Source organism: Muntiacus reevesi, chromosome 19 (assembly GCF_963930625.1).
Source record: "Muntiacus reevesi chromosome 19, mMunRee1.1, whole genome shotgun sequence".
Taxonomy (NCBI): Eukaryota; Metazoa; Chordata; class Mammalia; order Artiodactyla; family Cervidae; genus Muntiacus; species Muntiacus reevesi.
This window is the reverse complement of record NC_089267.1, coordinates 20,861,540-20,875,283: the sequence shown is the minus strand read 5'-3', so window position 1 is coordinate 20,875,283 and position 13,744 is coordinate 20,861,540.

The window sequence follows — 13,744 nt, the reverse complement described above, 5'->3', positions numbered from 1 at the left end:
GCATGGAATTGGAGTTGGAGAGAGCATGACTAATAAGCTAGGAGGTGTGATTTCGAGGAGGCTGTCACAGGCTCGGCTCCAATACTTAGACTTTATCATGGAAGTGACATCATTAGGTCTGAATTTCAGAAAGGTCACCCTGGAAAGGACTCTGGGATGTAGATTAGAGGAAATAAGACTGGAAACAAGGAAAATCATTTTATGAGACTGCTGGAGTAATTCAGGAGAGAAATGAAAAGTACTTAATGGATTTCGGTGAATAATACATCAATGGATACAGTAAGGACTGCCAACACCCTCCAGTCAAAGACCACCAGATACGTATGTTTAGTTGAACAAGTTGGTTTTACTACTCACTGCAAAGGAATATGAACGCTCACCATGAGGAACCAAGGGGTTTTTGCATAAGAGGGTGTTAGAAGGAAACTATTTATTGGATTTGAGCTTTATTGGATTAGTTGGGTAATTTGGGGAAAAGTGTAAGGAAATGAGGGGTTTACTCACTACCAAAAAGTGAGGGCAACTCTATGCTTGGATGTCTCAATAAATTATATCTATTGGGAGGGCAGACTAGAGGGAAGATTGTAAGGAGGTAGTAGTCACTCTTATTAGCTGGAGGAGGGTGATGATTGATATTGTGTGTATTGCAGGGACCTTACTTTTGTCTCATGTTATTATGGTTTCCACTGTGTGAAGACATCAAATGTTTGGTTGTGTTCAGCAGCATGAGTTGGGGTGAGTTTTGTTTGTTTTTTGAAGAAAGACAGTTGACCAATAAGCCGAGGAGATGTGCTCAGTAGAGAGTGAACTGTGAAGGAGGGAGAATAATGCAATGAGAATCCAGCAGACAGTAGAGATCAACATTTTCATTTGTGAATTACACATAATTGTTTAATTTCTTCTAGTAACACCCATCAGTCAAGATAAAGGGCAGTGGAGGACTCTGTTAATTACTTCTTTAGTGTGTTATTTCCCTCTTTCTAGTAGCTACTGATTTCTATTTGGGATTCATGAGATTCTAGGGAAACTAATTCCCTTTCCAGCACCAATATGGGAACACATAACAGAATTGAAGATTATCAGTTTATCTGAATTACCTGGCCAGAGTGACTGGCTCAGTGGTGGGCACACAACCTAGGACTTTTACCATGAATGCTGGGACACATATTTGTTTTTTCCCTGCTGGATATGATGAGAAAAAATATTACTTCAAAATTTTAGAACCCTAAGGCTTCCAATGGCTTCCCAGGTGGCACAGTGGTAAAGAATCTGCCTGCTGATGCAGGAGACGCAACAGACATGGGTTTGATCCCTGGGTCAGGAAGATTCCCCAAGAGTAGGAAATGGCAACCCACTCCAGTATTCTTGCCAGGAGAATCCCATGGACAGAGGAGCCTGGTGGGCTGCAGTTGGTGGAGTCACAAAGAATCGGACATGACTGAACAACTGAAGATGTGCAAGGCTTCCAGTGGGATAAAGTAGATCACATACCAAGGAGCAGGAACAAGCATGACATCAGAATTCTCAGGAGCACTTCTGCTCACCAGAAGGCGCCTGGCCTGAGAACAAAGCCAACCCCAAGGAAGGCCGCATGAAATGACAAAGGGAAGCTTGGTGTTGCTCACATCATTTGAGCTCTAAGATGAAGCCGTGTTGGAAGACAGTTTTACCTTCGGTCTTCTCAGTTCAGATGCCCTTCATTATTTACACAAGTGTGTGTTCCTCTTCCTGTTACTTGTTATCTTGTTTCCAGCATAACTAAGGTAAGGAGTGAAGAAGGCTGAGGTGTAGGTTGACCCAGGATTACCACTGAGTTTGAGGCAGGCATGTATCCCAAGAATTCAGGGAATTAAAAGTCACGGCAAAGGACTTCCTTGGTGGCCCATTGGTTAAGAATCTGCCTTGCAATGCTGGGGATACTGGTTGAAAGATCCCCAAGTGCTGCAACTAAGACTCGACACAACCAGATAAATAAATACTAAAAGAAAAAAAAAATGAAGACGGAAAGAAAGTGAAAAACATTTTCTTAAATGAAAATATTTAAGAAAGAATGATAAATGAATGTAGACCCCATAGGCTTAAAAAAATCTGGTCTTCCTCCACTAAAATTTTCCTTTTCTCTGTCTTGGCTTATTAGGGCCAGAGTCCATATTTTTCATGCTATTATCTAATTTGATTAAAGTCAAATAAAAACTATTTATAAGTATTGCAGCATTAAATTTTGTGAGAATACAGAAGTCTAGGTTCCTGTTTCTAGTCCTTCTGCTATATATAATAAAGGTGTTAACATACACACAGGGGCTTCTCAGTTGGCCCTAATGGTAAAGAACCCACCTGCCTCGGCAGGGGACGTAAAAGGCGCAGGTTCGATCCCTGGATCCGGAGGCTCACTTGGAGGAGGGCATGGCAACCCACTCCAGTATTCTTGCCTGGGAAATCCCGCAGACAGAGTAGCCTAGAGGGCTACAGTCCATGGGGTCAAAAAGAGTCAGATGTGACTGAAGCAACTAAGTACAAACACACTCTCACACACACACAGCACTCACCAATTTACTTATTCAACTCTTAAAAAGCAAGACAAGGCAAAATGTGAGAACGAGCTCAAGTGAATTTTGCAGATGGCAAGTGCAATGGGATTTGAGAGGATGTAGAAGGCAATCTGTGCAGTTCAGCTAATGTGGGGTGATTAGAGGAAATTCCCCGGGGCTCCCTTTTCTCTCATTTAATCTGTTAGCGTGACAGGGGGCAGCAGGCTTAGTCTGTTTCTGATGTGATGGATGAGGAATCTTTTACTGGCTCTGTGACCTTGAGCAAGTCACTTAACCCCTTAGAGCATCATCTTTTTTATGATAAACCTCTTGATTGTAAGTCCCTACTTCTTGCTCAGGATTTATTGCTGAGAAGCAAAATCATAACTTCCAAACTGGAAAACATCAAAGAAAAGTAGGCAATGATGGTGATAACGAATCGTGAACCTCAGCTGATCTAAAGGTACCCTGACTATGATACTATTTACTATGTTTTGCTTTGTTTTTGTCTTTGGTCAAAAATCTAAGTATCTAATGGTGGCAGTTTTAGAGGACTTAAAAAGAACAAAGCTGTGAAGAAGAAATTGCTACACAAGTCGTACCATGTACCTCTCTGTCATCTCCATTTGGGGGCAGGTCCATTGGGCAATGATGTAAATTTTTAGGAAGCGCTTATTCAGCTGCATTTTACCCACAAACCTAAAACTGGGATCAGGAAACAGATGTACACGAACAATGACCTTTTCTATTTGGGAGCAGAGAAAGCTTCCATTCAAATGAAGTTATTCACGTGGCTCTGCTTTTGTAAACTTCGTAAGTTAATTTCTTCACATTAAAGGCTGAGCAAATTAGGAGCAAATTGCCAACACCAGCAAGGATCCAAATGCACATACACGTTGAAGGCAAAGCAGTCATAAGGGTTATAGGGGAAATGAGGTCCTTAAGATCCGGGCTGTCTTCCTCCTCCTCCTCCTTTAGCTTAGGCCAAGATAATTTCTCTGAGTCTTACTTCGTTTTTCTGAACTGTGTGTTTCAGTCTGTTCTCTTGCTTTCTCCTCTGGTCCTGTGCTGGTCTTCTTGTCCACTCCTGATCTGCTTACAGTAGAGGGCAATTGTGCAGCTCCCTGTAGTATCCCCCTTTCAGAGCCCTCACTTAACGGTGTGCTTAAAAGCAGGAAGGAGCCTCCCAGGTGGCGCTAGTGTTTAAGAGTCCACCTGCCAATGCAAGAGATGTGGGTTCGTTCCCTGAGTCTGGAACATCCCCTAGAGTAGGAAGTGGTAACCCACTCCAGTATTCTTGCCTGGAGATTCCCATGGACAGAGGAGCCTGATGGGCTACAGTCCGTGGGGTTGCAAAGAGTCAGATGCAACTGAGCACAAAAGCAGGAAATTTTCCGAGGCTTAGTCTTCCTACCATCTGAGAACCAGGATGGGTCACTCAGGGGGGTTAGGGAGGGCTGTGCTGCATAGCGTGAGTGAGCTATAGAAGAAAAACCACATTCTGGACATGGAAGACATGCCAGAATTCTGGTTTCTTTGGAATTTCAGAATAACAAAAAACCTCAGAAAGGGAGGGCCACCGACTATTGCAAGGTCCAGTTCTCTCTGCTTTTAGAGGTAACCAAGCAGCTACATTCAGGCTCAAAACAAAGAAATTCTTGAGGGATATTGTGTAACCTTATTACATTCTATCCTGATATCAATTTCTCAGTGGTTTCAGTGGGTAGAGATATGCTTTAGGCTTTGTTGATCAGCCTTTTAAGTCTCTCAGAAAATTAAGATATGGAATTGAAACCCTCGGAATTAGAACCAGCCAGCATTCAAAAGTGCAAACAACAGAGCCTGCATTGTTTAGTTTAAGCCTAAAAGGAATGTATTACGACGTTGGGCGCCTTATAATTTCTGAGAGAAACTTTATAATTGGGTTTATAGGCTACAGGGCCTGTAATAATTGGCTACTGGGTTATCCAGTGAAGACTGTATCTCTCTTGCTTCGGGACAGAGGAAAGGAAGCTTGTTCTTTTGCAGTGTCAACAATGAATATGCAACTCAAGTTCTAGGACCTTCACCCTAATTACCTTTGAAATCTGAATGCTTTTGCTTTTTAAACTTTTATTTCCATTTCTTTACTTTTTAGAAAACATATTTATTTTTTATTTTGCAGTAATTATAGATTCCCCTGCAAAAATAGCTCAGGGAGGTCCCTTATACCCTTCACCCAGTTCCGCACCCCCCAATAATTACATTTTATAGAACTATGCTGTGCTATGCTTAGTCACTCAGTCGTGTCTGACTCTGTGACCCCACGGACTTCAGCCCACAGGCTCCTCTGTCCATGGGATTTCCCAGGCAAGAATACTGGAGTGGGTTGCCATCCCCTCCTCCAGGGGATCTTCCCGACCCAGGGATCGAACCCAGGTCTCCCTCATTGCAGGCGGATTTTTCTTTACTAGCTGAGCTACCAGAAAAGCCCTTATATAACTATAGACCTGTGTACAGATCTGTGCAAATGTATAGATTTTTTACCGTCTGAGTCACCAGGGAAGTCCAAGAATACTGCAGTGGGTAGCCTAACCCTTCTCCGGGGGATCTTCCTGACTCAGGAGTAGAACCAGGGTCTCCCTCATTGTAGGTGGATTCTTTACTAACTGAGCTACCAGGGAAGCCCTTATATAACTATAGCACAAATCAAATAAGGAAACTCACATGGCCCTTATTCAGATTTTGTCACTTTTTCATGTGAATTCATTTATGTGTCTGTGTGTACCAGTCTGTGCAAATGTATAGATTTGTATAACCATCCCTGGAATCAAGGTACAAAACTGATCCATCACCATAAAAATTTTCTTTGTGCTATCCTTTCATAGTTATACCTACTTCTTCCTGTTGCTAAGCCCGGCAACTATTAATCTGTCTTTGTCTCTATGCTTTTGTCATTTCAAGAATGTTAAGTAAATGCAGTCATGTATGATATTTTAAGATTGACTTTTTTCCCCACTCTTTACACTCAGCTTATTGCCCTTCAGACCCATTTAAATTATTGTGTTAGTTAAGAATGAAAAGTTAGTTCCTTTTCATTGTTGAGTAGTATACCAAGGTATGGATATACCATAGCTTATTGAACAATTCACCTACTGAAAGATATTGTGGTTGTTTCTGGTTTGGAACTTTTACAAACAAACTTGCTTTGAATATTCACGTAGTTTCCCTGATCCACTTTTAAACCAAGGTCTTCATCATATTGACCCACTGACCCATTGGAGGTAGATCTGCTTGATAGAACCCAGATCAGAGTTTGTGCCCAAGGTTCCTAACAGACCTCCCCTATCATCATTAATCTTGTATTGGTCATTTAGTATGATTAGTACAATTTCAAACATATACAAAGTATATATAATTTTTCCCCCAATTATTTTTATTAGTTGGAGGCTAATTACTTTACAATATTGTAGTGGAAAGTATATATAATTATATATATATGATTTTAACATATACAAACTAGAAATATATAGAGATTTTAACATACACAATAATTATGTACATATACAATTTCTAACATATACAAAGTAGACAGAAATGTAAAATGAATACCCATGAGCATCACTGAACTTCAACAGTATCGTGATTCTGCCAAGTCTTTCACTCATATCTCCACCTGCTCTCCCTACAAACACTTGATTATTTTGAAACAAATCCTCAAGCTATAATTTTAGCTGTGAATATTTCAATATGTATCTCCAAAAAATGAAGAACTTTAAAAAAACATAACTAAAATGTCATTATCCCAATGTCATATTCTGGGTTCCTCCATAAACTCATAATATAACAAAGACTTCATTGCAAATAGTCTGTTTGAGAGAAGGAACCGCATTAGGGAAAAGGAGGAAGTGTGATGAAAAAGGGAAGGCTGTAAGTTAAACATGGGTAGAAAGCTGCTCTGGTAAGGATTAGCTCCTCAGCACTTGCAGACAACTAAGGGCTGACCAAGACTTCAGCAGGCAGAGAAAGCCCTCAGAGAAGAAATGCAGATGCAGACAGCAAAATTCTGGATAGCATGCACCTTACTAGTAAGGGTGAGTGACTGTGGGACCTGGGAACTTACTCTACACAGGCATAAAAACACTTTAACAAGTAATCAGCCAGTGTGCAGATTTCCCCCTAGTGTCTCATCATTTTTAGCATCTTACGTGTCCAAATTATGATCCAAATCAAGTTCATACATTGTAATTGATTTATACAATTTGTTTGAAATTTCAGATTATTTATTTATTTAAAAGATTTATTTATTTTTGGCTGTGTTGGATTTTTGTTGCTGCGTGCGGGCTTTCTCTAGTTGCGGTGAGCAGGGGCTACTCTTCATTGCAGTGTATGGGCTTCTCACTGCAGTGGCTTCTCTTGTTGCAGAGAACAGGCTCTAGGATACTTGGGCTTCATTGTTGCTGCTCTTGGCCTCTAGAGCTCTGGCTCCGGAGTTGTGGCACATGAGATTAGTTGCTCCGCAGCATGTGGGTTCTTCCCAGATGGGGGATGGAACCTGTGTCCCTGTGTTGCTAGGCAAACTCTTAATCACCTACACCACCGGGGGAGCCCCTGAGTTATACAATTTTTAAGTCAGTTTTCCTCTTTTTATTTTGAAAACTTTAAACATGCAACAAATTTGGAGGAGTTTTACTGTGAACTACAGTAAACATTTTTAATATACTTTCCTTATCACATATCTATCATCATTCATCTTTATCTCCAAATTATATTTCTTGTCACATAGTAAATAGCAGGCATTAATTTACACTTAAATATTTTGGCATAAAATCATTGCTAAAGTTCATATTATTTACTATTTTTTTTCCTCTTGAAGTAATATTTAAACAATGAAGTGCACAAATTTTAAGTGCATATCTGTTGTCTTGACAATGCATACAGTTTTGTAACCCACACCCCTGTAAAGATACAAAATTTTTTTTTATTTACCAACTTAGAAAGTTTTCTTTTACCCTTTCCCAGACAATATCTATCCCTGATTCTTCAAGGCAGACCACCTAACCCAATGTTGTTTATAATGTTTTCTAATTTTTCCTTCTAATGTCTGTAGGATCTAGAGTGATGACTTCACTTTCATTCCTGATACTGGTAATTGGGGTTCTTATTGAGAGATAATTACCCATGGGTCTCTGTTACCTGAAAACTATGTTTACCTCTTGATGGATATTGAGTCAAAAGACACAACCAGGCCAAAGAGCGGGAGAAAGAATTTATTACTTGCAGCAAGTAAGAAGAATACCAGGAATTTCCCCCAAAGCACCATCTCCCTAAACAGCAAAATTGCCAAGGGTACATGTATATTCAATGAAGGGATTGGGATGGCACATTCATATTCCTGAAGGGGCTTGAGTAGAGGAGAATTCAGCACAGAACTGGGGCAGCGGTTAAGAGAGTCCAAGTTTGGTTGCCTGAAGCAGTCAGGAGGATCAGAAAAGGTCAGCCTTTGTCAATCCTTCAGTTTCAGTTGATCTGGTGGTTGAAGGCTGGAGGGAGCTTGAATTCTGCAAAGGAGCTCAAGCATGCCTCAGGCAAGTCATTACCATTAACTGGTAGTCTTTACAACTGATTTATTATCTCTGCTATTTTCACTTCTCTTGCCTGATATTAGTAATTTATTCCTGCATTCTTTTGTTCCTTAAAATTATAATCTCTGAGCCCTGTTGAAGGACGGGCACTGTGCAGGCTTAGGTCACAGAATGGCTTAGGCCCCAAATGGCTTCTCTTGTGTAAAAAACGCCTTACCTGGTTCTCTGTCTCCAGGAAACCCCACCCTATCTACTTATATGTCTTCATGTTTCTGCACATCTTGTGAGGAGGACACTGACAGCCTTTGTCCTCCACTGTCTTCTCAAGGTCATTGTGTTGGTATAGCAAACAGCCTTGGTAAATAGCAATAGTGGCTTTCTCTGGAGCAGAGGACATGTTTGTTTACTATTTAGTATAATAAAGGCAATTTCTGCTTCAGGGATAAAAACAGGTCTACTTGCAATATATTTTAAAATACTGTTTCCCTCAGCTTGGCGTTCCTTAGCTGGGATGCTGACTCACTAACATTTGTAACATCTACCTGGGCCACTCTGTCATTCCTGATGGATTTGGGGACCAAAAGTGAAACTGTACCTCTGATTGGGAGTTGAAGCCACTCACCAGGACTTGAACCCAGCCGAAACCCAGACTGACACTTGAACCCACAGTCTTTTAATTGAGTTCACACGAGGTCTCAGGACTTAATGAAGCTCAGGTTCTTGATGTCTCATTGCAAAAAGAATTCAGTGAGAGACAAAGTGATAGGTAAGAAGTGGATTTATTTAGAGATAGACACACTATTCAAACTGAGTGTAGGCCATCTCAGAAGGCAAGAGTGGCCCTGAAATATGGCATGGTTAATTTGTATGGGGGCTTCCCTGGTAGCTCAGACAGTAAAGAATCCACCTACAATGCAGGAGACCTGGGTTCAATCCCTGGGTTGGGAAGATCCCTAGGAGGAGGGCACGGCAACCCATTCCAGTATTCTTACCTGGAGAATTCCATGGACAGAGGACCCTGGCAGGCTACAGTCCATGAGGCTGCATAGAGTTAGATACAACTGAAGTGACTTAGCACGGCTCACAATCCTCCTACTTATCAGCCTATGAAACTACCCAGCCTATAAAAACGTGCTGTAGGCTGTGCTAGTCACTCGGTTGTGTCCAACTCTTTGCAACCTCATGTACCACAGCCCGCGAGGCTCCTCTGTCCATGGACTTCTCCAAGCAAGAATACTGGAATGGATTGCCATGCCCTCCTCCAGGGGATCTGGACGTGATGCAAACATAAAGCTCGTTCCGTCTGCCATGCCACCCCACCCTCTAGATGGTTATAGAGCAGCGGCATGAGCTCCCTGGTCATACAGCAACTTCCCTCTAGCTAGCTGCTTCACACGTGGAAATGCACATGTTTCAATGCCGCTCTCTCAATTTGTCCCACCCTCTCCTTCCCCTGCTGTCTCCAGAAGTCTGTTCTCTAGCTGACTGATTTTTGGTTGCTCTTCTTCACTAACATAAGTATTGAAAGTTATGAATTTCTGTATATGAGTACTACTTTAGTTGCAGCATACAAATGATATGTTGCATTTTTATTTTTGTTGTTGTTTAGTTACTAAGTTGTATCTGACTGTTTTGCCACTCCATGGACTGTAGCTCACCAGACTCCTCTGTTCATGGTATTCTCCAGGCAAGAATACTGGAGTGGGTTGCCATTTCCTTCTCCAGGGGATCTTCCCAACCTAGTGACCAAAACCAGGTCTCCTGCATTACAAGCAGATTCCTTTTTTATGACTGAGTAATATTCCACTCACTATATGTTCCACACGTCTTTATCCATGCGTCTGTCAATGGACATCGAGGTTGCGTCTGTGTCCTGGCTATTGTAAATAGTGCTGCTATGAACATTGGGGTATATGTGTATTTTTCAATTATAGTTTTCTCAGGGTATATGCCCAGCAATGGGATTTCTGCGTCATGTTGTAGTTTTATTCCTAGTTTTTTAAGGGGTCTCCATACTCTTCTCCATAGTTGCTTTATCAATTTACATTCCTGTCAATAGTGCAAGAGAGTTCTCTTTTCTCCACATCCTCTCCAGCATTTATTGTTTGTAAATTTTTTGATGATGGCCATTCTGACTGGTATGAGGTGATACCTCATTGTAGTTTTGATTTTCATTTCTCTAATAATTAGTGATATTGAACATCTTTTTATCTGCTTATTGGCCATCTATATATCTTCTTTGGAGAAATATCTGTTTAGGTATTCTTCCCATTTTTTAATTGGACTGTTTCTTTTTCTGATATTGGACCATATGAGCTATTTATATATTTTGGAGATTAATCCTTTGTCGGTTGCTTCATTTGCAATTAGTTTCTCCCATTCTGAAGAATCAATATTGTGAAAATGACTATACTACCCAAAGTAATCTACAGATTCAGTGCAATCTCTGCCAAACTACCAATGGTATTTTTCATGGAACTAGAACAATAACAAAAAAATCACAGTTTGTATGGAAACAAACAAACAAAAAAACCCTGAATAGCCAATGCAATCGTGACAAAGAAAAATGGATCTGGAAGAATCAACCTTTCTGACTTCAGACTATACAACAAAGCTACAGTCATCAAGACAATATGATACTGGCACAAAAACAGAAATACAGACCAATCGAACAAGATAGAAAGTCCAGCAATAAATCCCCAAACCTATGGGTACTGTGTCTTTGACAAAAGAGGCAAGAATATACAATGGAGAAAAGACAGCCTCTTCAATAAGTGGTGCTGGGAAAACTGGACAGCTACTTGTAAAAGCATGAAACTAGAACACTTCCTAAGACCATACAAGAAAATAAACTCAAAATGGATTAAAGACTTAAATTTAAGGCCCCAAACTACAAAACTCTTAGAGGAAAACATAGACAGTACACTCTGACATAAATCAAAGCAAGAACCTCTTTGATACCTCCTGGAGTAAGGGAAATACAAACAAAAAATAAACAAATGGGACCTAATGAAACTTAAAAGCTTTTGCACAGCAAAGGAAATGATAAACAAGATTTAACTGATTTTTTATTTTAAACATTGAACTGATGGCCATTATAACTGATTCTTGAACAAAGTTAATCTAACACATGTATTTTTTCCTCAAAGCATCTTACAGACTTCTTGGGCTTTGGAACACTTCAGCACTCCATATTGGGGGGGCCACTTTAAAGAAAAAAATCATCCATAAAAAGCACAAAAATGCAAAAAACATGGCAATATATAATGACACCTATTTGCATCTTGAGAGCTAAAACAGGAAGGCAGAGCGGTCTTGTTTGAGCCCATCTGGAATGTGCTGAGAACACCTGGAATAGGTGACTCAGGGTTTCCGCTGCCCTGAATCCCTGAATGTGTGTATCCTTGAATAACTGGGAAAGCTCTGAGTACTGATTTAGGGGTTACACATAAATTTTAGCTCACTGGTAAATGCACAAATACAGAATCTGTGAAAACTGAGAGTTGACTATATTTCCTTGAACATTTTCCCTTCCTTCCTGAAATTTTGAGTTTCCAAGTGGCAGCATTCCCATTGAAGCATTTCTTGTGGGCCAGTTCTGATGGCAGTCACTTCTCTTAGTTTTTGTTTCTCTAAAAATACCTTCATTTGCCTTCATTATTGAGGGACAATGTCTGGGTTGACAGTTTTCTTTCTTCTGCTCTTTAAAGATACTGACCTACTGTCATTTTCATAGGTGGCACTGTGGTAAAGAACCTGCCTGCCAACGCAGGAGACATGAGAGATGCTGGTTCGATCCCTGGGTCAGAAAGATCTCCTGGAGAAGGGAATGGTAACCCACTCCAGTATTCCTGCCTGGGAAATTCCATAGACAGAGGAGCTGGTCGGGCTACAGTTCATAGGGTCACAAAGTGTCGAACACAACTGAAGCGACTTAGGACACATGCACATCATCTTCATGGTTTATGATGTGAAATTCATGGTGATTCAAGTCATTCTTCCTTTTATATAATACTACATCTTTCTCGGAGTGCTTTTTTATTTCGCTTCCTCTGGTTTTCAGCAGTTGGACTATGATGTTTCTGGGCATAGCTGTTTTTGAATTTATTCTGCCTAGGTTTTGCTGAGCTGCTTTGGATCTGTAAATGCATATTTCTCACAATGTTAGTTTCCCTTAAATATTTGCCGATTCTTAATTTTGTGCTCATCTATGCACAAAAGAGATTAGAACACTATTGTTTGTGGAGGAGGCTGTGTCTGTGGTGGGGAGGAATAAGACCTGTAGCCACACCTGAATACCTGTCTTGCTTTAGGGGTATGAGGAAGGGGTGGGTCATGTTGCTGAACAGGAAGAGCTAGTAGCTAGTGTTGAGGTATAAGAGTTTCCTGATTACTCCAGGTTTCACCTTCCACATGGCCACTGTCCTGTCTTTTAAACTGAAGGTCCAATATTCTATCTGGAGGCAGATATCCCAACTGTGTTCATTGAAGAGGGAGGCTAAGGAAGATTCAATTAGCTTATCTGCTCCTGTTGTGATAGTCCAGTTAATCACTTGGTGGCTTAGTATGAATTCCTTTCTGCCACCCTGGCTGTGGAACACTTTCGCACTGCTGTTGTCTTTTGTAGCAGTCCTGTCTTGTTGGTTTTGAGGCTGTTACTACTTTCTACTGTCCAATCCAGCCTCCTATTCATCTTTCAGAGAATCCTCCTAAGTTCTGGACCATCAATAGCCAACGTTCTTATCTTTCAATGCACTCATTTATGAATTTTAAAATTCAATTTTAAAGATGCTTTTCCTGCCAGGTCTAGAGATTTGTGGCATGCAGTATGTGCCCAGCCTGCCATCTTAAATCCAACTTGCTTTTCTTCTCCTCCTCCCCAATCCCCTCACCTCCTCTTCCTTCTCCTGCCACTCCCTCTTCTTAAAGAAGTAGTGATAATATGATTTAATTACATAGTTAGGCAAGAAGGAACACAAGAAAATCTAAGTTAATTTGGGCTAAGAAACGAGCACTACAAATTCTCGTAGTAAAGGGGGAATGGTTTGTCCTGATTATAAAAGAATGCTAAGCTTCCCAAATCCATAGATTTGATTTCTTACAACTTTTGTTTGCCTCATGTAGGCTTTAAAATAGTCTTGAATTTCTCCAGTATTTGCCTTCAATTTTTGGATTTATTGGTGAACTCTGCTTTGAAGCTTATATATTTCTAAAGTTATATCCAAACATTGCCATCTTGTGGGTCATTTCTTGGGTCTCCCAATCCCACCCCTCAAACTCACCCATTCAAACATGTTCATCCAGAAGATTTCAGGGATATCAACATTTATTAGGCACACTAACAACGGCACTGAGATTTGTATCAAATCATTAAACTTCATAAGGCCTTTATGAAGGAGGTACTGTTAACCACCTGTCAGAGGTGAGGAGATTGAGGCCTAGAGTGGTTGTATAATTTGCCTTAGGTCTCACAGCTAGTAATAATAAAAGGAAATTTTTATATTCAGTTTGCCTTCAGGACCTTTGCTTGTATTGCACCCACATATAAAACTAATAAATTTAAAAAACAACCCAGTGTGACACAGTAATATGAATAAGCTATAGAACTAGTAGAGAAGAGAGGATAACTGTTAGGAAAGGACATCAGGGAAG